This window comes from Apis mellifera, linkage group LG16 (genome assembly GCF_003254395.2).
Source record: "Apis mellifera strain DH4 linkage group LG16, Amel_HAv3.1, whole genome shotgun sequence".
In the NCBI taxonomy this organism is placed as follows: Eukaryota; Metazoa; Arthropoda; class Insecta; order Hymenoptera; family Apidae; genus Apis; species Apis mellifera.
The window spans coordinates 3,399,287-3,426,868 of NC_037653.1; the positions used below are offsets into that span (position 1 = coordinate 3,399,287).

General features: G+C 32.6%; 1 protein-coding gene and 2 long non-coding RNA genes across 4 annotated transcripts in view; 2 read left to right on the forward strand and 1 right to left on the reverse strand.

The window, feature by feature from the left end:
• LOC102656349 overlaps positions 1-27,582 on the forward strand; it is a 247,967-nt gene that overhangs the window by 54,778 nt on the left and 165,607 nt on the right. The gene's annotated exons all lie outside the window — the stretch shown is intronic.
• Positions 156-3,077, forward strand: LOC102656308. 2 transcript variants are annotated; one of them, XR_408324.3, is made up of 4 exons: positions 156-1,139; positions 1,448-1,621; positions 2,568-2,718; positions 2,847-3,077. It is a non-coding gene; the product is annotated as an uncharacterized LOC102656308 (long non-coding RNA). The 2 variants fall into 2 exon arrangements; XR_003306271.1 differs by having other exon boundaries at positions 157-637.
• LOC102656276 lies at positions 6,644-7,969 on the reverse strand. Its single transcript, XR_408323.2, has 3 exons — positions 7,328-7,969; positions 6,892-7,061; positions 6,644-6,746 (listed from the first exon to the last, which is right to left on the reverse strand). It is a non-coding gene; the product is annotated as an uncharacterized LOC102656276 (long non-coding RNA).

Here is a 27,582-nt window from a genome sequence, read left to right on the forward strand (position 1 = left end):
AACGAGCGAGCGACCAACCGACCGACCAGTAAAGTTTGAAACATGGCGAACGAAGCATAAAAAATTTTTCTAGATAATCTAATCATATGTAAAAAAAAAGCATATAAAAAAATTTCATTATTTTCGTTGATATTGAATTCGCTATTAATTAAAAACACATATTTTTTGACACGAATTAAATAAATCATTTATTTAAAAGAAACAAAAAAAAAAAAGAAATTTTACTAGATGAAGAACTATATGCAAGAAGAACTATATGCGCAATTATTACTAGTGACGCTTAGGTTTAAATAGAAGAGTAGACTATACAACACGAATTCGAACGAGTTTAGCCGAACTTGGACGAATTAGAAAAAGAGAGATATACTACTTCTAATTGCAATATTTATTCGTTATAAGCTCACAGTTTAACATCGGCCACGAACACGAACATGTATTTTGTAGAATCATAAAATTCTATTTTTATTTTATTAGAAACAACGGCTAACGAAAACTCAATCCAAATTATTTAAAGAAATTTATCTTGTATCGGTGTGAAATTATTTGCTTCGTTGGATTCAAGTTAGATTCTTTCAACTGGTGGGGATGACTCAAGCAAACAACGAATGAATACTACGTATATTTGCCAAGGTCCAAGGTAATAACGTGGTCATTTTCGAAACTCTTCGTTTAATTAAACTGAAAGCAAAAAACAGTTGCATTAAAACTTTCAATATTATGGATACATTTGTTTAGAAAGCAAATTGAATATCCGTTCAATTCTTCGTTTCGCATTCGGTAGCGCATAGTCTTAGCTTTTACCCGATAACAACTTCGTCCGATATCCAATTTGGATGGATACACAGTTGCTTGGAAAGGTCACGTATTCCGAACGACGCTGCCGCTGCGTATTACCCGGAATAAAATTTGATGGGGCTACGGTAAAGGACTGCGGAATTTTCGAATATGACGAATGGACCAGCGTGATAGTTCCCTTGTAATCTTTGGTACTTCCTGTTTTATGAACTGGTCGTTCGTCATTCCACACGATTCTTCGACTTACGAATATGACGCGTTAAAATGTAATATGACAATTATCTTGAAAAAGTAGTATTTACTTTTGACATTTCATTAGGAATACACAGTGTTCTCTATATAAGGTATCGGATATTCTTCATTCTATTATAAATTGTTAAAAAGAAATTCTGTGGGATAGACAAGGAGGAAATTTTCTCGTTTCATTTAGTGAAATACTTCTCAATCTGTAAATTGATTTTATAAAAAGATCATTTTAATAATTAATAACTTTATCAATTTACCATTACTTTTAATAATTATATATTTTTAAATTAAAAATAGTAGAGTCATTCTTATATAGTTAGTTATTCTACGATGGAAATGATCCTCTTTGTCAATTGAGAAATTATATACATGTTCTATTTTTAACAATATTAAAACGGATTTTCAGATGATCAAATGGCACGTAATTATTCGAATCTAAATATTTCAAAACTTGATCTTTTTTTATTTAAATATTCACCTATCATCTTCAAAAAAACGAAATTCACGAAATTCAACACGTGCAATATATTCCCCATGGAACGTGTCCTCCAGTCAAGAATCGCATCAGCGTTCCTATCACGTAAGTCAACAACAATGAACAAAAAAAAAAAATGAGAAAAATATAGTCAAGATTCGATTCTACTCACACCGATAAGCGGATATATCGTATTGCAATCTCGAAAATCGAAAGAAAAAAGTAAAAGAAAAGGGAGACATCGTATCATTCTGTAAAAAAAAGAAAAATAAAGGAGACTACGATACGTGGTTAGTCTTCAATACAAAATGACATGGCGGTTGCATTGTGGGCAACAGTGTCGAAATTGCAGCGGGAGCTTCGCTTCCGCTGGCTAGAGATTGGGCTGGGTCTCTTTCTCCCGACAAAGAGCACACCCTGTACACGTCGGTACAGAGGAGTTTCGCATTGATCGGCGGCCAGAAGAACAGCCTTGCTCTGATTGGCTATCCCAGACCACGCGTCCTTGTCGTGTCTACGGTTTTTTGACAAGGTAGGAAGGTGGAGAACCTCACTTCCGAGCCGTCTAGCTGGCTTCCGCTGGTTGAACAGCAACCGTGAGCCCGGCCAAAACGATCGACGAGGAGGGAGTTATTCCTTAAGTTAGAAGAAGATAATAAATACACGGCCAAAAGGAAAAGAGGAGGATGGCAATATGAGAAGTAAGAGTAGTGGGAGGAACAAGGATGGATGTGCTATTTCAGCCTTGTTCTGAAACAGGCCGTGAGACGAAGATATATAGATATACAGTAAACAAAATGGAAAATAGGTGGACCATTACCAATGCGTAAGATAGGTCAAAGAATTGAATTGCTTTCAAAGAAGAAGAAAGAAGAAAATATTTCGATTTCTCTTGAAATTCACTCTTATCACCACTTAGCATATTTCTTTTGCGAATTCCAGTTGCTCTTTCATTGGTCCTTTTTTTTTTTTTGAATTATTACTTTTTTATTTTTAATCTTTTCTTTATCATTATATTTATTTATTTATTCATTAATTTATTTATTTACAGAAAAAATTGTTGGTATAAGAGAATATTGAAAAATATAAGGAAAAAACAAAAAAACATATATGGATATATTATTAAGATATTTTTCTTGATATTTTCGAGTTTTTACATTGAAATTTATAAAGGAATTATTTATTTTAATTCAGTTTATTCGGTAAGATTTAAATATAGAGAAAAGAATATATAAAAATTATTCTTAGTAGTTATTTTAATAATTTATATGAATTACTATTAACTATAATATACTTAATATCTATATAAATTTTTCTTTGGATCATATAGATAATTATACATCACAATAATCATACAAAGAATATATGTCAAGAATTACAAAAATAAATTGAGAAAAAAAAAAAAGAAATTCATTATCGAAAAAAATAATCGTGAGATCATAAATGATGATTCAGAGATAATAATTCAGAGAACATATTATCTTAAAGAAACTGTTATCACGAAGACCATGATTGATTGACGAGAGGATTTCTTTAAAATGTGTGGACGAAAAAAAAAAAACGAAACCAGAGTTGTTTTGGTGAAGCAATTTGATGAAAATGGAAGTGTAGAAAAAGAATCACATGTATCGAAAGCAGGAAATTGTTTCTTATCTGCGTTCCTCGAGTCGCTGTTCAGTGGGGAAGAGGATTCTCTCGAGAGTTTTCTAAAGGACGTTTAAACGTCTATCGTCGCTCGGTGAACCGATTTTACGCGACAGCTTTCTCTGGCTTGTCAGGAATTCTTTTCCAATTTATCGCTCGTTTTTCCTTCCTTTCTTTCACGGTCGGCATGCTGAAAAGGTCAGACGAGATAGAATAAGTTATCAGTGTTTTATGATACATACCTTAGTAAACATTGAATGTTTTTTTTTTTTTTAATATGAAAATTATTGCGCTATTTTTTTATAAATACTTTATTAATTTTGAGAGTGTTTTCCTTTTATTATTTGCATCGAATTATTTTATAATTTTACTTTAAATTATTTTTCGTCACAGAAACATGGATATTCTCTAACTCAAAAGAATAATGATAATTTTTTTTAATCGATAAATTCGATATTCAAGAAAAGAATTTTTATAAGATGAAATTCTAAATTAATTCTTTGATTCTATGGAATTTTTTTCTAATTTTCTTCCTAAATTTTTGGATTTTGTTATTTGTGTTATTAATAATTTCAAGTTAACTTTCTTTCTAAATTCTTGAATCCTAAAAAGATTGACAAAACATAATCTTGTAATAAAAATAAATTTAATTGAATATCATAAAACAAACTCATTCAAAGATCCAATAGAAACAACATATAAAAATACTTTTTTTTTTCTTTTTGGACCATGACAATCGTAATTTTTATTCAGCCCATTCTTATCAAACATTTTTTTGTAACGTGGATAGACTGCATAGAGAAAATCAGCATTTCAGTCAACTCTGGCAACTCTTCTACTGTTTTCACTCAATGAAATGATCTTCATTCCTTTTGCTAAACCGGCTTTTCATGTTTTGACGATTTTATTCCATAACTACCTTGGTCGATTATCTCTTTTTTTTTCTTTTTAATTTTTATATGAATGAATATACACATCTCAGCTTAGTATAATATCGATATTGATTTAATGATGCGTCAATTTAGATTCGAGGTAAAAACATCATAATATCATTATCCTTTTTCGTTCTGCTTTTTCTTTCTTTGGAATTTATCGAGTTGTACGAACAAATAAAATAATTCAGTAAACTTTTTGCGAAAAGAGAATAAAAAAAATCGAAGAATCACGAGGATATTATCTATCGTCGCGTTATGTGAGGTTAAGTTTTAATAATTTTTACGAGCATTTAAACGAGTGAGACGATTTGAGAAAAAAAGAAATCCAAACTGTTCGTTAATTTGCTTATCAATGGCGATTGATCACATAGAGATATATTTACATCTGATAAATTATAATTAATCAGATCGACGATAAAAACAAAAATGATAAATTATACATATTGAAAATCATAAAAATCGTAATTAAAATTTGAAAATCTGTTCGAAAATAAATTATCACGATATATTAACTCTACCATTGATTGGATACATAAATTTTCAAAGCATCCAAATTCTTTTTCTTTCTCCATTTCTTCTTTACACTTCTCCATTCTCCACTTTTTTTCTTTCTTTATTTTCCTTTTATCGTTTGTTTAAGAACCACTTGCCATGTTTGTTATTACCAACCAAGTTAATCGTCAAACTTTATCAATGCAGTTAATAAAATTGTACATAATTTTGAATAAAATTCTTCGCGCAGGCAGCTGTTCCAAACCAGTAATGGCGCCTTGTCTCTTTTTATGTGACTCGCGATCAAGATTCTTCTTCATCTCGCGATGGCCTTGTACAGGAGTTGTTTAAGAAATCGTAAATAACTGTCTTAAGCCAACCGGTCTTATTAATATTCCAAATGAAATGGAGCAACGATGAAATTACAACCTGGATCGGAAAGACAGGAAATTGAATTTGCGTTTTACTTCCTTTTTTTTTTTTTTTTTTTTTATTTATATTTAAAATAATTCAATACCAATACGAATACTTCGTAGTCAATATTTCTTAATCCGAATTGCTTTAAGAAATTTAAATTTTGTTTTCATAAATATTTATAAGGATATTTATTATATAACTATAAATAATAAATATATAAATAGTAAATTTTTCTTTTTTTTTATAAAACAATATATTTTGTGAATATATATTTATAAATACATTTGGTGAATTTTATTAATCTTTAAACAAAATATAATAAAAAAATAATTTTCCATTATTAATATTTATTAATTTCAATTCATTGTATTTTTTATTTTCAAATTTCCATTTTTAAATTTGAAAATTTTATTTCAAATTTAAAATAACAATTTTCTATTTTTTATTTTTAAATTTTTAAACATCTGTTTCTTTGAATTTAAAAATTTCATTTTCTAATTCATTTTCTCAATTCACGAGATTTCACGGAAAATCCTAGAAATTGTGCAAGGGTGAAACCATTCACGCCCTGTCTAGGGCCTTTTATTGATTAGCTACCGAAAATTTCCGCTGACCAATGCACGTGGCGCCATCTTTGGACGAGTTCCCTAGTCAATTTTCAGGTTTCCAGGGTTGATGGAACGAAAGGGGTGGCGACGTCCAGCCAAGGGAGTAGGGGACAATGAATCAGGGTGAAGTGGGTTGAGACGTGGCGAGACGGGTCAACCAGTCGAGACTTGGATCGCTCCAACAACCCCTACTATTCTACCAACGAGACTAAGAAAGGTATTGGGGAGGTAGGCTAGTATCGATCCCTCTGTATCCACGTTACACGAGGTTTGAAATTGGAATTTAGCCCTAGACACACCGACAATGTGATTGTGAAAGAGTTACGTTTGCTCTCTGTCACTACAGTTAACTGTGGTTTTTTTTAATTAAACTATTTGTTGTTGATGATCTTAGAATTATTTTCTTAGGTTTAATGAAAGTATTGAAAATTGCTAACGTTAATGCTATTTTAATGGAAATTTTAAGATTTAATGATAGATATTGAGGATCAGGTAAAATATTTTTATGGTTTTTTTTTTAAGTTTGATGAAGGAGTTGAAGATCAATCATTTTTCGATATTGTAAAATTAGAAATGTTGTTGATGAAAATTTTAACATTTAATAATAATAATATTTAATTCAGAATCTATTAGATTATAGATATGATAGTTTTTTTGGATACTGAATGTAAGGATGTTTAAATTTTGATTTTTTTGAGGAATAATTGTAATTAAAAATTTATAATTTCAATATCAATATATTAATATATTGAATAAATATAAGTAGTAATACACAGAATGTTGATACGTTCAAAAATATATGAAAATAGTAGAGATTTAAGCTTGTGTTAGATGAAGTGAGATAAAGAATAAAGTAGATTATCTTTATCATGTGTCGTCGCATATCTTTGTCTTGCTTCATTTAACACAAACTTCAATTACTTACATCTTACGATTCACAAAACGCAACAATTTATTTATTCCACGATGAATTTTTTATTTAATTTTCTAATAATAACATCATCATTCCACTGTTTAAAAAAAAAACTTGGCTTCTTTGTATCATCTTACTTGACCTGAATTCTCGAAGTAAGAAATCTCCACTTTCCGTGAAAAAATTCCATCGATCCAATAGAGAGGGGTCCAGTAGTATTCCTATATATCAAAGTGAAAAGATTAAAAACGGAAGGGAAAGACATTCTTCGCAACGGTATTCTAAACTACGGACACATTGTCATGAATATATTAACAATTTTTAATCGGCAATTAGATTTTAAGCAAAATTCAAATAAGTACTTACATTTTAATTACATCCTTATTCATTTTTTGCTTTTCGATTAAAGATTATCCAATTATGTAAATAAAGATAAATAGAAAATGCATTAAAATAAGAACAATTGTATAAGTAGTTCTATTGATATAATTCTAACATGTATCGTTAATTCTTCATAACCTAATTTATTTTTACATCTAAAAAAAAAAATTATAATCTTGAATCAAATTTTGCTTGATAGATATTTTAAAATTAGAAATGCAATTTACAAGTAAAAATAAGATTATAAATAAGATTAACTTTAAAAATATGTATGTTTTCAAAGTCACATGTTAGAGAGGTTATTACAATATTAATCTATTATCGTATTGATACTAAGAAAAAAAAATTACGTATCTTCGTATCTATAATTAAATAATAAAGAAACCAAAATTACAATGAAATATTTAAATTTTATTCTTACATCGTGCAATAAAATGCCAATATACACTTTTTCATTTCTCACTACATCTTCCGAAAAAAAGATAAAACGAATCGATCCGCGTGTTGTAACGAATCCGGAAACGTTGCCTCGTGTGACACGGGTTTAGCTACGAAGTTTGAGACTCGATTGTTAGATGGCGCCACCAATCAGTCGTCGCTTGGAAGTGGAATGGTCCAGTCCTCGAATCGCGTGCTCTGTAATAGAAAGTACATGGCGTTTGCATATGGCGTCGATCCATTTCGACACGCGTTTCCTGCTTTTGCATCGTTCCGTTGAATTTTTTCGTGTTTCTCTGGCTTTTTATTCTACTTCTCGCCATAGTTGTAACCGTCCACACCGAATACGTATTTATAAACGGCTCGAAATAGGACTGCTTTCATTGCTGGTGATTCGCAACGTGGCTAACACGCGTTCGAGCTACAAGTTTGTTCGAGCTCGCGTTTGTTTTGGATCGGATTTCGTATTTAAAGCGTGCTACGCTCGAGCCGGGTGATGTCGCGTAAGTTTTGTCCGTTTCTGGGTTAACGAGTCTGTGATATTTACTAGTGCCGTTGAATATCGAGCGTACATGTAATATTTATTTATGATTATTATTAAATTATAATTATGGTACGTAGCTATAGTATTTATTGATTTTATTGATACAAATGGATTATGATTATATATGAAAATTAGTAGAAAATGTAAAATAAATTTCTTTTAATATTCGTCCAAACTTTTATTCAATTTTAATTTTCTTGAAAACTTGGAAATGAAAAAATTCTTATCTTTTTATAATGCATTTGTATCTATTCGAAAATTAAAAACTCTATATAATTGAAATTCTCAAACTCGATTATAAATGTAATAAATGTACATAATTACATATTATACAAAATATATAATAAAGCATTATTTGTTCTATATAAAAATTATTCACAGACAATGAGCCATCGATTCGTTTGTACACAATTAGTCAATAGTTTTCCATCTTTGCCAATCTTTTTATCATAAGACATTATGCAAATCGAATTTAATAACTCGTACATGGTCAGAGTTTAACCTTGAATTGCAAACTGATATGATCACGAGTTGAATAAACTTATTTACTCATGGAACTGATTTATCAGAAAGCCAAGCTACTTTTGCTACTTCGCACAATTTTCTCGACCGAATCTATTTATTTTTTTAATTCTTTTAACGATTATTTAGAATACATATACTTATGTATCCATAACCAAAGATATATGAAAACAGGAATAGGAAATTATGTAAATTGTTGTATATAAGTAAATATATGGATTAGAAAATGTATGTAAAATATATGTAGTAGAATGATTGAAACAAATTTAAATATAATATATTCCATATCATTCTGTAATAAGAATATAAGGTTATATAATATAATAAAAACGCAAATTTAATGATGGAAATATTTTGAACGATAAATGGACAATATATCTGATATACTTTGCATATATTTGAGATTTTTATAGAAATTTCAAATTTTGCATAAACATCCAGCCCAATAATTCTTAAATGTAGCAATAATATAATATATAATAACTACGAAAAATTCATTATATCGTTCAAGGAATTAATTTCCAGCCAGTATCGAGGTTCTACGTTGTTTCAGAGCTTCCATTTTCGTTGCACTTGTTTTCCAACGAAATTATTCACGAGAAATTATTCGTTGCATAACAAAGGGAGCGTAAGATAAGAGATGGTATTATGTTTGCTGTTCTGCTTTCTATTTCCTTGTTTCTCATGAAATTTAAATTCTTATTCTTCTCATTTTGAAATGGACAAAGAATATATATAATATTTAAAAAAAAATATTCTTTTACAAGAAACGCGAGATTTTTATTTCATTAGAAATTTTTACAATAATTTTTTTTCAATTTTCCAAGAAATACATACATCTAATGAACATCTTGTTAAAATTTGATTTTTTAATTAAGATTTCATCTAAGTCATTTATTATTAATCAAATGACTTTAAATATAACTCGATTTTTTTTTCTATCGCATAAAATTAACTTTAACTCGAGCCAAAAATTTTGTCAAACATTTTTGTATCATAAATAAAAGAAAAAAAGGATATCCATAACCTGGAACGTTAAAAAAAATTAACTTCGTATCTGGGCTCGGTGAAAAGGATGAACGGAATTTCTTGTTAAAAAAAAGAATTGCATTCCAACCCTCGCGGTGAAAAGAATTTTTTCGAAGGAAATGGCATAGCTTACCCCTAATTCAACCCGTTATTAGTTTCGACCACCTTTTTCTGCTTTCAAATTTTTTCTTCCAAATTTATATCGAGTAACGAAAAATATTTTCGATATTCAATTTCAATTTAATTTCTGACTTTTGTAACTTTTTTTTTTTATCGTAACAAAACAACGTATTTCGAATATTTCTCGAACGAATGGAATTAAAAATTTAAAGGTAATTAAAATTAAACGAATTTATATATTTCAGGTAATTTGTATTGTTTTTTTAAATATACAAGGATGAAATTTTTCTTTCTTAATTGAAGATTTCTTAATTGCTTTTATCTCACTCAAAAAGATATTATTTCGAATTGCGACTCGTTTCGAAGATCAAAACAAGTTTGCAAGGATTATTTTTGTTAAAAATGTTACATTTATTATAACATCCAATATTATGCATATCGTATATAATTATTCCTGATTAGACTTAACATATTACAAACACGAAAAATCCGAAAGCAAATTAATTCAATTATCTTCTACAATCAAGATTTTTTTTAAAATAAATAGTAATATAAATATTCGAATACTTTTCACGAGTTGTTACGCCTGCACTTTTCATTTCTATTTTGTAATGAAATATCCAATTAGAAAAAAAAAAAATGGCGGCGACCGCGAGAAGGAAGAAATTATCATTCCGTGTCCAGAGTCGATTATTCGTTGTGAACTTGAAAAACAAATGCGATCTCATTTGCAGTCCGCTGTTGCGCCTCCACTTGTTGTTTTGTTTTAGATATGTATACACGAGGAATACGTAGGGGTTTGCACTTTTCTGGTTGTAAAAAAAAAAAAAGGAATAATAGAAAGGACGTGCGTGGAACGAACAAGCGAGTGATCGAATATGGCGGAGGGTTTGTCGCGCTCTGGCTGTGACTTTGGCAGGGAATTCTGCCAGACAATCTTACGAGTTAACTTTGGTAAGAAATCCGTACGATTAACAAACATGTAATCTTTGTAAGGGAAGAATTTTATCAATCTTAAATTTCAATAAAAATTTCAATCTATTGCCTTTATTCGATGATAAAAATTATACGAAATAATAGAAAAATACGTTCCAATAAAAATTTTCATATCTTATTAATATATCATCTTCATTCGAGTGGTAAAAAATGTATTAACAAATTGTACTCAAAACGGTAAATAATTACGATAATTAAAAAATAATAATCCTAAGAGGTTAATTAATTTAACCAACGAACGAAGAGAGCGAGCGAGAGAAAGAGAGAGAGAGAGAGAGAGAGGGAGGGAGAAGGAGGAAAGGATTTCGCGTCGCAGATGTCGCGAGAACGCGACATTTATATAGCGCTAAACCCGGAGGAAAAAATTGGAAAATATAATCCTTGCAGCTGTGCGCGCCACCTAGCTATGCGCCACGCATATATCCCATAACCGGATTCCAGGCGTTAGCTTGGAACAGGGCTATATAGGGAATTCCGCCGCTCGCCGAACCCGCCCCCCACCCCGCCATTGGCGCGCTTCTTTTCACGGAGAAAAAGATGGCAGTCGGCCGCTCAGCGCCATTTGCATTCTTAATCCGCCCGCTTCCCTCAAATCTGGCGAAAATCTTGCCAGCCTTTCTGGATGGTTGGTTGGTCGTTGAACGTGTTCGTGAACACCTGCCGCCTTCGGTGCTCCCCGAATGAAAATTCTTACGTCGCCTCTCTTGTAGGGGGGGGGATCCATCCTTGTTGAAGGAAGTAATTCTTGTTCCGAGGATTAAATCGTGAAGACGAGTAGTATATCGAGTAGATTGGCTGAATTTTTTCCTTTCTTTTAGAGATCTAGATACGTGGAAAATTTGATACGATGTTGGAGATTGTACTTGTATGAAAAAGAAGTCACGTTATATATATATATATATATATATGTATAAGATTTTTTTTTTTTAATAATTCGTAGTTGTACTTTTCGTGGAAATTCTCTAAATTGTTTGTGTTGATAATTTCATGAAGATGAGAGAGACGGAAGATAGATATTCGAGGACGATTTCTGTCCGTCGGACGACTAAGATTATTGGAACAGAGGTAAAGGTATTAATATATTTCGAATTGTTGTTAAAATTCTTCGAAATCGAATTGTTTACATCCACTAATAAACATTCAAAATCACTGTACTTGAAAGAAAGAAAGAAAGAAGAAATTGAAATTTTCCTCACCTTCTCAAAAATCTTTCCTACAATATTTCTCCAACGTTCGAAAATTAATACTCGATTAACTGTTTCTTTTATGATAAATAGTATGCGCAAACTTATTTTCAATTTCGACATCGTCGAAAGAGGGCAGAGGCTCGAAACGCTTGCCGTCGGATTCCAGTTATCCGACACCGAGGGGAAGGAATCGAGGTCAGAACTCGAGAGAGAGAGAGAGAGAGAGAGAGAGAGAGAGAGAGAGAGAGAGAGAGAGAGAGAGAGAGGAGAGAGAGAGGAAAAAAGGAAAAAAAATACGAGAAGGGCTCCTCACCAGTTCGCATTCAAAATCCAGTTCGATCCTCTTCGTCTCTCGGCCGTCGCTATTTTTTCTCCGGTAAAACAGAGAAAAAATGCCTGTTTCGTTCGAAATAATTTCAATCTTTGAAAATTCAACACGAATAATATCTATATAAAAATTGGACCACGAATTCAGAAAATCGAAAAGAATATGTTATTTATATATCGATGCAAGAGACGAGAGGATGGAAGACCGTTGTCCTCTTGTTTTCAAAAAACGGAAGACCGAGGGGTTGGTTGGCGCGCAGCTGTCAAATTATTTTCCAACGTGGATCTCGACGGAATCTCGCCTCCCTCTCCCTTTACGGCCCCGCCGACGCTGGAGAAATATTGTTCCAACCGCGCGAATAACAACGGCCGACGGATTTAAACCGCGTCGATCCCCTCTCGAAATCGCTTCGAAAATTGCCCCTCGATGGATCCTGGACGGATCATGATTCCTCCACGAAGTTTTCGAGGCCGTTGTAGGAACAAGACGAAATTTCGAAAGATATTGCGAAAAAATTTTCCTTCCGACGGGAAAAATCTCGCGTCGATTGCACGAGTTATTCTCACGAGAAGTTCGAGATACACATTTTGTATAATAGAAATAATAGAGAAAAATTTTTCGATCCAAGAGAAATGTTCATTTTCGTTCGAATTCGCAAAAAAAATTCACTCTGAGAATGTTTCTAGGAGAGGTTGATAATTTGGAGAAATTATTATATTACAAGGAATGGAATAATAGTTTGTTATTAATTAATACGATTCGATCGTGTTCGAAAGGACGTTGGATGAGGAGAAATGGAAAGAGGAAGGATCCTGTTCGAAATGGAATTTGGCCGAAGGTGAGAGAGGCGAGACGATAGGGTGAGACAACAAAAGTTCAATTCCGGAGGAACGACGGAGGGAAATCTTTCCCGGTGATTGTATCCTCCTCTCCTCTCCGCCTGCTGCTCCTCCCCGGCTGTAATCCGTTCTCCTCTTATCCAGGGAGATCGCCTCCTTTCCTCGCGAAAGATATTGGAAACCGAATCGTGACGCGAGATTGATATAAATATTTAAAAAAGAAACTTCTCCTCTCGTGTTTCTTTTTTTTTTTTTACTAAAATTCGACCAATTCAATTCTGTATATACTTGGATGAAGAAAAATCGAAAGAAGGAGAAGGTCCTTTTTAATTTCAAGTTTGGAAAGTTTGCGAATTTTACGAGCGTGATAATTTGTAGAATATCCGCGCTAGATTCTATATTTAAAACGTACGTACAAAGTTGAATTCACTCCCGTTATCTATTTTTAAACCTAAACGTTGGAATATAATTTTCATTTTGCTCGTTGCAGCCCCAAAGAATCTACTCGAACCAACAAACAACTTCTATTTCGATCCTCCATTTCCAATCCTCCCCTCTACCTCCCAACAACTTCGAACAACTCTGCCCTAACCTATAAATTCCAACGTTGCATTTCCACATTTAAATCTTTAACCTCAACATTGTCGAGGTAATTCTCTTTATACGAGAATAAAAGAAAGGAATCGATTAAAATTAAAATTAAAATAAATATTTAAACGAAATTTCGAAAATCAAAATTTTCGGGATGGGACGAACCGAATGCAACGACTCGACGCGGTGGAACGACCGTCGCCAACAATGGGAATTTACAAATTTCCCGTGGATCCGTGCCCGTAACCGCCCACGCGAGAAATTACCGTTTACGAGAGGATCCCCGACGTCGGCGAGCAACTTCGAAATGTGTGCGATAACAACAAGTTTCCCCAGTCTCGAGATAGGCCGCAGCTTACCGTACGTTACGAGTTGCAGTGAGGTTATAATAAACTCTGCGTTATATTTCGAGCATCACGATACGTGGCTGGGTTGCAATGGTCACGTGACACTTACCTACGTTGCCAGCCAAGCTCCGAGCTTGTTCGACTCTAGAGGCTGACGTAAGGCTAATGGCGGTTAGATAACTGGTATAATTTCTGTTTTAGAGCTTTGGAGCATATTGTAGGGATGGTTTATCCATTTTTCGAAAGGAGGGAGTTGATTTTCCACGATAAACGAGGATTTCCGTTTGAAAGAACAAGGAACAGACTTTTAGAAAAACGTACGTCGATATTATCGGTATCGTTCTTATCGATCATAATGTAAATTTTCTTCTTTTTTAATCGTACGCTGTATTCATATATCGTTCGATTAATTTAGATACGTTGCAATCCGATATTTTTTTTCTACAAATTCGTAAGATAATACTTGTGGATAATAAAAAACAAAGAAATATTTCACCAGAGAATGAACAAAAAACGTATATATTGAATCGAGCATCGATATCTTACCTGAAACATAACGTGTCATCGCTTGAACCGCCACAGAGCGCAAATTAGTCAAAGCCTTGAAAACGAGCAGGAGTAAAACTTAACCTTCACCTGTCGCTCGATTCGCCATGATTCCCTCGAACGGATAACAGTGAAAAGTGTCTACCCCTTTCGCCTGTCTCCAGAAAAAGGAAGGGTAATTTTTTTTCTGTTTCCAAAAAATAGAAAAAAATAAATAAACGTCCTTCCTGCTTCATGCTTCCTCGTGTTTTCGTGTTTTCGCCTAAATTCGTTTATTACACGTCGCGCGCTCGAACCCTTTCGACCGTGTTTTATTGCCAAGGTGAGCCGTCAGGTAAACGGCCGCGTCGCTCTTTTCAACCGCTCCGTGGAAAGGGTTATAGGAAGAATAACCCCTTTTTCCGGCCTCGACCTTCGAATCCTACGAACCCTTTTTTTTTTTTTTTTTTTTCCCTCTTAAATTGCCATCCCGGGTCTACGTACATTTTTGCCAATAACCTGGCTCGTCTTTTTCTTTTTCTTTTTTTTTTTTTTTTTAAAAACTTACCACTCGAATCTCCCCTTTTGAGAGAAAGAGAGATAAAGTAATTGTGAAAAATTTCGATTAATCACGAACGAAGAAGAGGAGGAAGAGGATGATTTCATATTTTTCCTGGATTATACGATGACGGTTGATATACGGTTCCGCGGATCCGGATCCATCTCGCGTGCGGATCTCGTGTAATGGAAGCTTTTGGAAAACTGATGGCCTCCCCCCTCCTCCTCCTCTCCATCTCCAGCTCTCCGCGTGTCTCCATCACGGGGACATTAAAACTTTTCTCATCTTCCCTTAATCTTGAAAAATGGTCTCTTTCCCGAGGCTGGATCGAAGCAGAGAGAGAAAGAAAGAGAAAGAGAGAAAGATGACTGCACAGGGTTTATATTATATTATATATTCTTTGCAGAGTCGATTTCATTGGTTATTTATTTATTTGAATAGGAGAGTCGGCCTCGGTTATTTTAAATTCGAAAATTTTTTGAAATATCATCTCGCGGATTATAATAATGCTTCGTTTCGAATTTTCAAATTTTCTTTTTTTTAATTTTTTTTTTCTATTAAAATTATAAAATTCAAAAAATAAATTATTTGACATAAAATATTAATTTAATTAACTTTAAAAAATTAGGAACATAATTCTCAAAATTTTAGATAAACTATTTTTTGAATTAAACTATTATCATAATTTTATTTTCTAACTTTAAATGATCTTTTTAAATAATGTATACAATAATCCAATATTATTATTAATTTATTTAATTATTTGTTCAATTCATACTTTTATTTCTTTACATTTAATCAGAATTCTTTGTTTATTTTAATAAAACTAATTGTTTTTATTAGTCACCAAGTCCAGTTCACATCCCTGACGACGGCCAATCCCTGATTCGAATATTTATATTCCAATCTAAATTCAGATTCGGTGTCGCCAACGAGTTTAAAGAAACGATGCTCCCGTTGCTTGCGTTTTATATCCGCGCAACGATACAGAAAAAAAAAAAAAAAATATTAGAAGAATTTTTGCAACGCGATTATTCGATTCAATTTCAAAAACTTCTATCCGATTCCATCCGAATTTCAATCAAATCCACCCTCTTGCCCCACGAACTTCGTACCCGATGAAATAATTCGAGAAAGGGGAGGAAGGGAAGGGAGTGCGAAAAAGAAGAACCACGAGAAAAAAAGAAACACGCGAAACGGGATGGAACGAGCGTAAGAGAGAAGGAGGCGTATTATTCTCGAGCGCGGATGGAATGCGACAGAGAAGGAGGAGGAGGGGGAGGGAGAGGAGGGCGTTCGTGTTCCCAAGCGCGAGAGGAAACTTTGTAGGGCGGTCTGGGCGGGGTGGGGAAGGGAGGGAGCGACTTGGTGGAAAAGAATAGAGATGCATCCTGGCGAAGGGAGAGGGGGGTGGGTCTCCTTCGAGCCGGTGGTATTGAGCCGATGCGCGCGCACCCTGTCTCCCCTGTAACCCCCCTCCGCCATCCTTGCGCCACCGTATTCGATCGCTCAAGGTCGTTCGATGCGTCCACCGTTTCGAGATATCAATGTTTGTGCTCAATGCTACAAAAAAAAAACGCGGCCGCGCTTTTTCCTTCCCCAATAAAAATAGAGAGGCGCAAAGAGAGATATAAAATACGACTCGCTCGTCGATCATTTCAAGCGTTCGTTCCTGTGTCGACGTTCTTCGAAACGAAACGAACTGCGGAGAGTGAATTTTAATCGACTGCCAAGGTGTCCAACTCGCCCAGCTCAAACGTTGAAAAGATACAACTCGAACCGATGTAAACAAAAGAAAAGCCTCGTAAATAATATCCTCTTCCCGATAACAAATTAATTTAAGTAACTATTAAATATTGCTCGTCCCATCCAACGTTTAATTTCTCCGTTCGAGTATAGCATAGAACAAGCGTGCACGATTATGAACGACGCTCTCGTTTCCTTTTCTTAGGATCGAATTCGTGCAAGTTGAATCAAGTTTGTCTCTACTTGTTGACTATTTACTGCGTATAGACGACGTATAGGACTGGAGAGAAAGCATTATTAAACGCGTGAATTTCATGCTTTTTTTCCGTCACGTTCCATATTTTCCTGGTACGCGCGTTGAATATTTTCGATCTCGGAGATCGATGCCTCGTCCGCTTATTCCTTCGACGTGACGTGGATCGTCGATACGATCATAGAGGGCGGTGGGAGGAGGAGGAAGGAAAATGGCGAAGATATATATTATGCACGCCTCTGTATATCTCTGCGTGTACAAGTTTTTCCTCAAGAGGATTAATTTTAACCGATTAAGTTTTATTATTCTTCAAGAAAGAATATTATTAATTCAACAACTCAAGAGATTTAAAATATAAAGAAATATAATAATATTCGTTGAACGTAGAAATGGAATATCGAGAGTGAAAAGACACCGGAATAAGATAAATTGAACCCGGAAATTGAGTTTTAGATGGGGAAGGGGTATTTAGAAATTAACTCTTATTTTTTATTCTTTTTATTATTCCAGCTTTATTTTTCTTCCTAAAATAACTTAAATTTATTTATCCTTTAAAAGTTACAAAGGATGAAATTTTATTTTCAACACTTTGACGACATGTTTTAAAAGTTAGCTTGCGTTAAATTAATACGCATAGAGAAAATTTCGAAAAATTAATCCTCTCTTCCCTTAATTCTCGTGCCGACGGGACTCGTGATGATCATCTCATGGATCTGAAAGAAACACTTTTTTCCCCCGCTCAAAAATTATTCGTTTGAATTAAAATTCTCGAAAGATTATATTTAAGGGAAATTTAAAGAAAGTTTCTCTCTCTGCTCTTCTCGTGTTGTTGAATCAAGGAAATGGAATAAGAAGGGGGCGGGAGGAGGGAGGGACGTTGATTATCGAATCAAAGAATTTCGTTTCGTTTCGTTTCTCATGGCGGAGAGAGACAATGCGGTTTCTTCTTCCAGGAAAATATACGAAATTGAATCCCTCGGTGAAATCCTCGAGGATGGAAGAACTCGAGGAGAACTTTGTTGCGCATACAGTTCCTCGTCTCCTCCAATTACTTTCCTCGTAATTCAATTTTAAAATTTTTTTTTTAAAAGAATTATTAATATTCGCTGATAAATTGAAAATGATAAGTTTGCTTCGTTTAAAAATATTCAAAAATTTATTGTTTAACGTTGCGTTTCTCGAACCAATTATTTCTTCTTCATAGACCTTTGTTGATTTATTCTCTTCAAAAAGAGAAATAAAAATAAAAAAAAAGGAAGACGCATTGAATAATCCAAAAATAAAGAAAAATGTTGACCTCGATAAAATATTTCAATAATTTACTCCTTTTTCCCTAAAAAAAAAGAAAAGAAAAATACGTTGAATATGAATTATATATCTCGATCCTTTTATCTCTAAAAAATAAAGTAAAATAAAAAAAAAGAAAAAAAGATATTGAAAAATACTCCTAATAATTTGTCCCCTCTCTTCCCTCAAAGAAAATTAAAAAAAAAGAAAAAGAAGTTGAATTCTTCAATCTTCTTATCTCTCAAAAATATTCGTCTCCAAATCCAGAAATAAAATAAAAAAGAAAGAAAAATGACCTCGATAAAATAGATCCAATAATTTACCCAAAAAAAAATTAAAAAAAAAGAAAAACACGTTGAATTCCTCGATCCTTTTATTTTTCAAAAATATTCGTCTCCTAATCCAGAAATAAAATAAAAAAAAAAAAAAAATGACCTCGATGAAATAGATCCAATAATTTACTCCCCTTAAAGAAAATTAAAAAAGAGAAAAGAAAAACATGTTAAATACCTTGATCTTTTTATTTCTCAAAAATAAAATAAAATAAAAAAAAGAAAAAAAAAAATATTGAAATGAAATACCCCCAATAATTCCCCAAAGAAAATTAAAAAAAGAAAAAGAAAAACGATATTTTTTAGAATGTTGAATTCCTCGATTCTTTTATCTCTCAAAAATAAAATAAAAAAAATTAAGAAAAATATTGACATTGATAAAATAGCTCCAATAATTTACCCTTAAAAAAAAATTTAAAAAAAGAAAAACACGTTGAATTCCTCCATCCTTTTATCCCTCAAAAATATTCCTCTCCAAATCCAAAAATAAAATAAAAAAGAAAGAAAAATGACTCTCGATAAAATACCCTCAATAATTTACCCTTCCCTTCTCAAAGAAAATTAAAAAAAAAAGAAAAGAAAAACACGTTGAATTCCTCGATCCTTTCATCCCTCAGAAATAAAGTAAAATAAAAGAAAAAGAAAAAAAAATATCGAGATGAAATACCCCCAATAATTTACCCCTCCCCTCAAAGAAACTTAAAAAAAAGGAAAAGAAAAACACGTTGAATTCCACGATCCTTTCACCCCTCAAAAATAAAAATATTCGTCCACCATATTCGTCTCCAAATCCAAAAAGAAGAGCGGATACTAAAGTAAAAAAAAAAAAAAGGAAAGGAAAATGATATATCTCTCTCTAGAGTACGTAAAGAAGGGGAAAGAACGTACGAATTTGCACGAAATTGCATACAACGCGGTTAAACACGAATTAAATATACCGTATGTGTGGGCCAGCAAATTGGCCGGTGTATTATGCAATTACGGGTTGCACCGCCTCGTGATGGGCGGCCGATATAATATTAAGTGGATGAGGAGGGACGGAGGCGAGGGGAAGGTACAGCTACAGCTTAACCCGTAATTAGTTGGAAATATTTAAAGTTACTTTAAATCAGAACCGATCCGTTTTCCCGTACGATCGATTATTATTTTTGCGATTTTTATTATTAATTATTATTATATTATATTATTATTATATTATATTTCGAATTAAATTTCTTTCTCGTTTCGAAGATTAATTTCGACGATAAGGAAATTGTTGAAAGCAATCGAGTTTTCGAGGTCTGTAACGGTTCTTAGCGGAGACAAGAACCTAATTTAGAGCTAGAAACGTGATCGGTACGTGTGGGGACAAATTTTTCGGAACTAGAAAAAGTCTCGTTCAATCCACTTCTTCAAGCGATGAAGTATCTTTCGTTTATAAATCCGTGAAAAATGCTAGAATTGTTTAAAATTGAGAAAGGAATTAAAATTAGTGGCAAGGCCCTAATTTAAAGTCAGAATTACGATCTGACATATTGCTTTTCGAATAAAATTTTTCGAAACTCGAGAATATCTCGTTCGATATGATTTTCAAACGGTTTGCAATATCTTTCGAGAAAAAAAATGTTAGGATTATTTAAATTTAAGAAAAGATTCGAAGGAATTAGCGTCCTGATTTAAACTTAGAATTGCGATTGAATTATGATCTGACTTTTCGAATAAATTTTTCGAAATTCCAGATGAGAAATTAACTAGGATCGTTTAAATTTAAGAAAAGATTATACTAATTTAAACTCGAAATTATGATTGAATTACGATCCGAAAGATTTCGAAAGGTTAGTCGATATTCGTTTGTGAACGAAAAATTATTGTTCGAACTTGAGAAAAGTGCGTTTTTAAATATATTACGCACGCGTTCATCGTTCTCCTCTCCCGAATAATTTCACGACCGCTTTACGACCTTCAAAAACTGTCTCTCTCTCTCCCCCCACTCCTCGCCTGTTTTACCGCCTGAACGCTCGATGTGGGTCAAACGAGCCGGGAGACGCATGTGTTTCCTATAACAAATGTACGATCGAATCACGAGCAAACTGTCCATCTACACGTTCCTTGAACTTGAGAGATCCTCCATAAATATATAAAAATAATAAACATTATAATAGTACAAATAAAATTAAAATAACGAATAATGAAATATTATATATATAATATATATATAATATTATATATATATATATATATATATAAATCTTATTATCCAGGATTAGAAAAGAAAAAAATATTAAATAAAAGAATTCTCAATCTCAACATCTTAATCTCAATTTTACTATTTTTATTAAATTTTCCAAAATGTATATATTTTTCCATCGAAGAATTCTTTCTTTATTATATAAATATATATATTTTTCGAAGGAAAAGAATATTCTTAATTTCAATAAGATTCTCTCCATCGAAGGTGTCGCCACGAGTCGGAGAACGAAAATCGGACGAAATTTTCGAGAGGATTAAAATTATTTACGATTCGACGGGAAGAGGAGAAGGAAGAAGCGAGGAGGATCTCGCGATAAGAGATAAGTAACTAAGTAAAAAGAAACTTTTCGACTCTGATAACGAGGAAGGGGAAGGAAAGGGAAGAAAAAAAAAAAAAGTCGTTGGAACGAGAAATGGAGAGTTTGACATTCCTTTCAGGGCACCATTTTGTCCCCTAGGCGGCGACCTCGCCGTCCATAATTCATTTCCCATAACTCCCGAGGGATTACGTCATGCGACGTGGGCCCCGCTCGCGGCTGGAGAGAGAGAGAGAGAGAGAGAGGAGAGAGAGAAGAAAGGAAAATAAGAATATTCCTCCCGAGTCGAAACTCTCTTCCCCCTCCACTCGACCTTTGTTTATAAATTTTCCATCGCGATCGCATCGCGTTCCACGGGCGTGAGATGAAACTCGAGAACTCGAGTTTCTTGTTTTCCTTCTAAATATTGGGAGGGGGGAAAAGAAGAGGTTCCTTATTCTTTCTTTCTTTTTTTTCTCTCTCGTTGCTTTTGCTTTTATTGCGTCGATATTTTATTCTTTTTTTTTCTTCTTCGTCGCTCGATAAGATAGGAGGAAACAGCGACAAAGTGCTCGAAATTATCTATGGAAAGAGGAACTGTCGAGTGAAAAAAAAAATTCGATAATTCGAGTTTGTAGGAACTCGATCTTATCTTTTGAAATTCTAATTATTGAAGTTTTTTTTCTTTTTTGGTCCTCCTTATTGGTATAATTATTTATAATACATGGAAACTCGAATCTTTGAAGGAAAATTTATCGATTGTTCGCTCGAAGAATTGTTTGCGTAATATTTTTCTTCCGATCGAAGAATTAGATTCGTTCCATTTTCACGATTTTTCTGTAAAGCGCGAAGATTCGATAAAATCGCTGAAAAAAATCTGTTTCAACCCCTCTTTCGGTTGATCGAGCGAAATATTTTTAATAGCGATGGAAGTAAACGTGTCGCGAGTGAAGTGGAACAAGTAACTTTCATCTTGATTTGGTTGAGAATAGTAGAACAAAGGAAAATATTATCGATCGTCGATAAAAAGGAATATTTAATACGCGATAGCGATGGGATCGAACATATCGCAAGTAGATTCGAATCTGAACGATCGTAGAAATTCTGTACGTAAAATCGGATATCAAGGAATCAAATCTGTGGATCTAAAATTTTCTTGTATAATTTCTTCGATACCGTTATTTCTGTCGAAATTTCCAAATCTAAATTTCGAAATAAAATGATACTTTCTCTGTACATATACACACACACTGATTCGATAAATAAATTTAATTTTATAAGAAAATGGACACTTTTGTGAATACAAAGTACAAGATTAAATATTCTAATAGGAAATGTAACATGGAAATATTTACGTAACGAAATGTTAATTGATCCGATCGCACCAATTTTTAGAACGAACGAAGAACGAAAGATTGTTCGAAGGATTGTAAAATTACTTGGAGAAGAAATCGTGTTCTCCTCTTCTAAATGGAGAATCTCGTTACCAGTGAAAGAGGGTTACCCGTGTGTAATAAGAATTTTCGTGTTAACAAGAAAATAAATTGGGTAATTTCTTGGCTTACTTGGGAACGAGTCGTTCAATTATTTTAATGTTTCATTCTGTGGAGATAACCTTACTCGAACCACTATCGATTTTTCAAAAATCGAGCAGGAACCATCGTCCTTCCATTTCTCAATTAATTTTTCGTTATTTGTCGTGCAGCTATAATTGTAGAAATTTTTGGATCGTATTTGCAATATCGAGAAATATAAAGGCAGATTGTAACAATTTATGTTAAACGATAAATAATATCACGGAAGTTGAGAGAGAGAGAAGATGAATTTAAAAAAATTGTATCCGGAGTGATGTATTTAAACAACGATCGAGTCGTGTAGTTTTATCAATAGAAACAATTATTCAATTTATTCAAACCAGCACAGTTTTTGATTATCAAAAACATGTAGATATTTACAAGATCGATACTGACTAATTTTTAGAACAAAAATATTATAATATAATGTAGAAAATATAATATACTTTTGTGAAATCAATTCCATAAAAGTCAAAAAAAAGTAAGATAATCATTTCAATCTAATTCCCTTCGTATACGAACAAACTTTCAATCGAAATATACCAATTTTTGTATTTGTTTTGAATCAATGTTCCAATACATTCCTATACAATCCTATTCCAATAATTTTCTAATTTAATCTTATTTTTTATAGGACACAGTAATTAAATTCGACACGATCGAAGCAATTGTTATTAAATTCACGACTTAAGACTTACCTCTTCTTTCAATTCCATGCAACGAAACGATCCACGGTCTCCACAAGAAGATCGTCTATAATTAGATCCAAGCCGAAAACAGTCTTCTCCGCCATCTTGAACTCCCGAGACTATGACGCCATCGCCCGGTCCTATTTCCAGGGCAGGGTCGGATGTCAGCGGTCCAATCGTGAGATTTGTGTAAAAACTTGCGGCTTGCCCAAACGAGCCATCTATCGGGGAAACACTCTAATCGAAAAATTTCCTCCAATATTATTATAATTTCGCTCGAATCGGATCTTATCTTTCTCCAATGAGTTTTTAATTCACACGATAATATTTACACGAGGATACTTTCCATAAAATTAAAATAAAATTTGTAAATATACACGTGTGTGTGTGTGTGCAATGAATTTTAATCTCGAATTTTGCCATTGTATATATATATATATACAGGGTGTCTCAAAATTATCACAAAGAAGAATCAAGTTTTGAGAATTATATATCCAATGTGTTTTCGATGTGTATCCAACACACCTTTTCCCCAACTTGGCCGACGATAGACTGAATTCCCAAACGGAAATCCTCGAGGATCCTCGAGGAAGTTGCGTTTCCATGGGGCATCATAAAACGAATTAACGGTGACGAGGGGGAGGGGATGCGTGACCTAGGCCATACTCAACCCTTCCACTTTTATACCTTTTTTTTCCTCGAACTCGAAGCAAGGCCAAACACCCCTATTTTCGACAATCGAAGGACGCCCCCCCCTCTCTCTGTCTCTCTCTTTCCTTATTGGATGGAATGTATCCATTCGTAGGATAGAATGTAATCCAAGATAATCGATAATCCTTCGTAAAATTGAATTTCTCAATTGCAATTTAATTTACAATTGGCAAAATGATTTAATTAACTAAAAGATATAGCATGGATATATATATATATATATATATATATATATATATATATATATATAAATTTAATTTTGTAATCGAGTATTGCAATTCGTTTCGAGAGAATTAATTTAATTAATTGGAAGATCGCTGTACTATATTCGTATTTTTTTAAGGGAAGGATGAAACGAAGTTTGGAATTTGAGCGTTCGTCACTGGCATGATAATTGGAAGGGTGTAATCACGTCGAAGGAAACGGGTTGCTCTCCTAATCGAGAGGGAGTTGGATAACAAGTTGGACGGTTCGACATAAACCCTGCCAAGTTTCAAAGTTTGATTAATACCCGCCGGCTTAGGCGATCCAAGTCTGGCAGCCGAGGCATTGCGGCGAAAAGTTTTCCATCGGCAACGTTGCAACGCCCTGCCTCATCCCTCTATCCCCTCTCCTTACCTCTGACAACTTTAATCAAATCAACAGGTTTACGTATAATTTCGTTAATATTGAACCGATTACATCAAATATTCGAATTATATTCGAAAATTTATATTCTTCTTTGTTAAAAATTTATCTTAAATTTTATTAACGTTTAATGTAATGTAATGTAATTTCCTCGTCTGTTTTTAGATCAATAAATTCAATAGTAATAGTAAATATGTACGGGAGAAAAATAGTAATTGGCGCGCACGGTAGATGTCACGCGTATTTAGAGAAGAGAAATTGTACAATCTCGTTAATATTGAACCGATTACATCAAATATTCGAAAGATGTGAAAGATGATCTATTGATTCTTTCGTTAACAATTTACACATACATTTTATTAACGTTTAACGTAATGTAATTTGCTCCGTGTTTAAATCAATAAATTCAATAGTAATGATAAATATGTACGAGAGAAAAGTAGTAATTGGCGCGGACGGTAGATGTCACGCGTATTTAGAGAAGAGAAATTGTACAATCTCGTTAATATTGAACCGATTACATCAAATGTTCGAATCGTGAAAGATGATCTATTGATTCTTTCGTTAACAATTTACATATACATTTTATTAACGTTTAATAATCCGCATGAAATGTAATTTGCTGTTGTTTTTAAATCAGTAAATTCAACAATAATGATAAATACGTACGAGAGAAAAATAGTACTGGTGTTAATTGGCGTGCACGGTAGGTGTCGCGCGTATTTAGAGAAGAAAAAGCCCGGCCACTTTTGCGGCCCCTGCACGAGTTTGCCCCGCCGCTCGTAAAGCCAATGAAGCCACGTTTCGCAGAGGTCACGTTTGTCCTTTCAGGACTGTGCGCGGGTGCCCCGTCATTATTGCTCCCCGGCTTCGTGAATATTTATACGCAACAGGCTTGCCGTTTTTCGTCCGATCATCCTCTTAAGAAGAAGAATAAATTTCATTAATTATGATATAATTATCTCTTTTTTTGACAAATTTGATTGATTGATAAAATTTTATTTTTTAGCAACTCGATGTGAAGAATAAATTTGACTGATTGATAAAATTTTCTTTTTTAGCAACTCGATGTGAAGAATAAATTTGACTGATTGATAAAATTATTAATATAATTATCTCTTTTTTTAGTAAATTTGATTGATTGATAAAATTTCCTTTTTTAGCAACTCGATGTGAAGAATAAATTTCATTGGTTAATAAAATTATTGATATAATTATTGATATAATTATCTATAATTATCGACCAAGTTTTTGTATACACGATTGAATCCCTCTCTCCCCTCTTTTTCAACGCTCTTATTTATTTCCAGTCATCATTTATTTCTGCTTCCTTGACGATCGAAGATGGAAGAATCAAGGATAATAATAAGGTATAATATAATTTACATATATTTGTAACATAATTATTGAAATAGCTCGTGGAATCAGGGCGAGTAAATAGAATAGGATAGGGAAGAAAGTATCGTATCAAGGGATTCATAATCGTTTAATTGCAACCACCACGATACCGAAATATATATATGGAAACACTTCGTGTTAATAAAAATAAATAAATTTTCTAATTTTTCAAATTAAAGAAAAAAATAGTAAATATTAATTTTTCCTTGTAAATTTAAATATCGAATTTTTAAAAATTTAAAAATTGTATATACTTGATAATGATTAAAAATATTTTTAATCAATTAAATTATGATCATAAAAATACAAAGAGAAATTATTTATGAACTTATAAATTTAAATATCGAATTTTTAAAAATTTAAAAATTGTATATACTTGACAATGATTAAAAATATTTTTAATTAATTAAATTATGATTATAAAAATACTTATTATAAAAAGAGAAATTATTCATGAACTTGATAAATTTTCAGGAAAATGGAAAAATTAAATTAATATTTTATATAAATAAATGAATGAATAATGAATTATGAACTTGATAAATTTTCAGGAAAATGGAATAATATTTTATATAAATAAATTAATGAATAATGAATTATAAGCTTGATAAATTTTCAGGAAAATGGATAAAATTAAATTAATATTTTATATAAATAAATTAATGAATAGTGAATTATGAACTTGATAAATTTTCAGGAAAATGGATTAAATTAATATTTCATATAAATAATTGTTTTATTTTATAATTAAATACATTATAAATAAATTAATTACATTATAAATAAATATTGATAAATTTTCAGGAAAATAGGTAAAATTAAATTAATATTTCATATAAATAAATGAATGAATAATGAATTATGAACTTGATAAATTTTCAGGAAAATGGATAAAATTAAATTAATATTTTATAAATAAAATTAATGAATAATGAACTTGATAAATTTTCAGGAAAATGGATAAAATTAAATTAATATTTCATATAAATAAATTAATGAATAATTAAATTTATTAATTATTAATCATCACAGAGTGGAGCCCTGATGTTAATTAAGAAACTGTAATCCAAGCATTTTCATCTTCTTTAACCAAAATTTTATATATATATATTTTTTAAAATATTAAAAATTTTTGAATTTTTCTTTCCTTCTCTCTCAAAGTGGAGGCCAAAGAGGATTTCAACCGCCGTAACCCTTTTGCTCCTGGCGTGACCAGCCGTATAAACGGACGGGCTCTTTGTCCTTGCTCGGTTATTACCGCTCGAGGTTGTTTCGAATCCTTTCGAGGATCGACCTCTTTTCCTCCTTGAGAGGAGAGAAAGAAAAAAAAAAATCAACCCTTTCCTTTATGTTCCAAAAATTTTTCACTCCAACAGAAGAGAATATTTATGTACGTACCCTCTCCAGTGGTCGATCCTTGGCTGGAACTGAAAACATGTGGATGCTCAAAGGTCGCTGGACAATGGTATTTTGACCGCCGTCCTTCCCTCTCCGGAAGGCGAATATAAT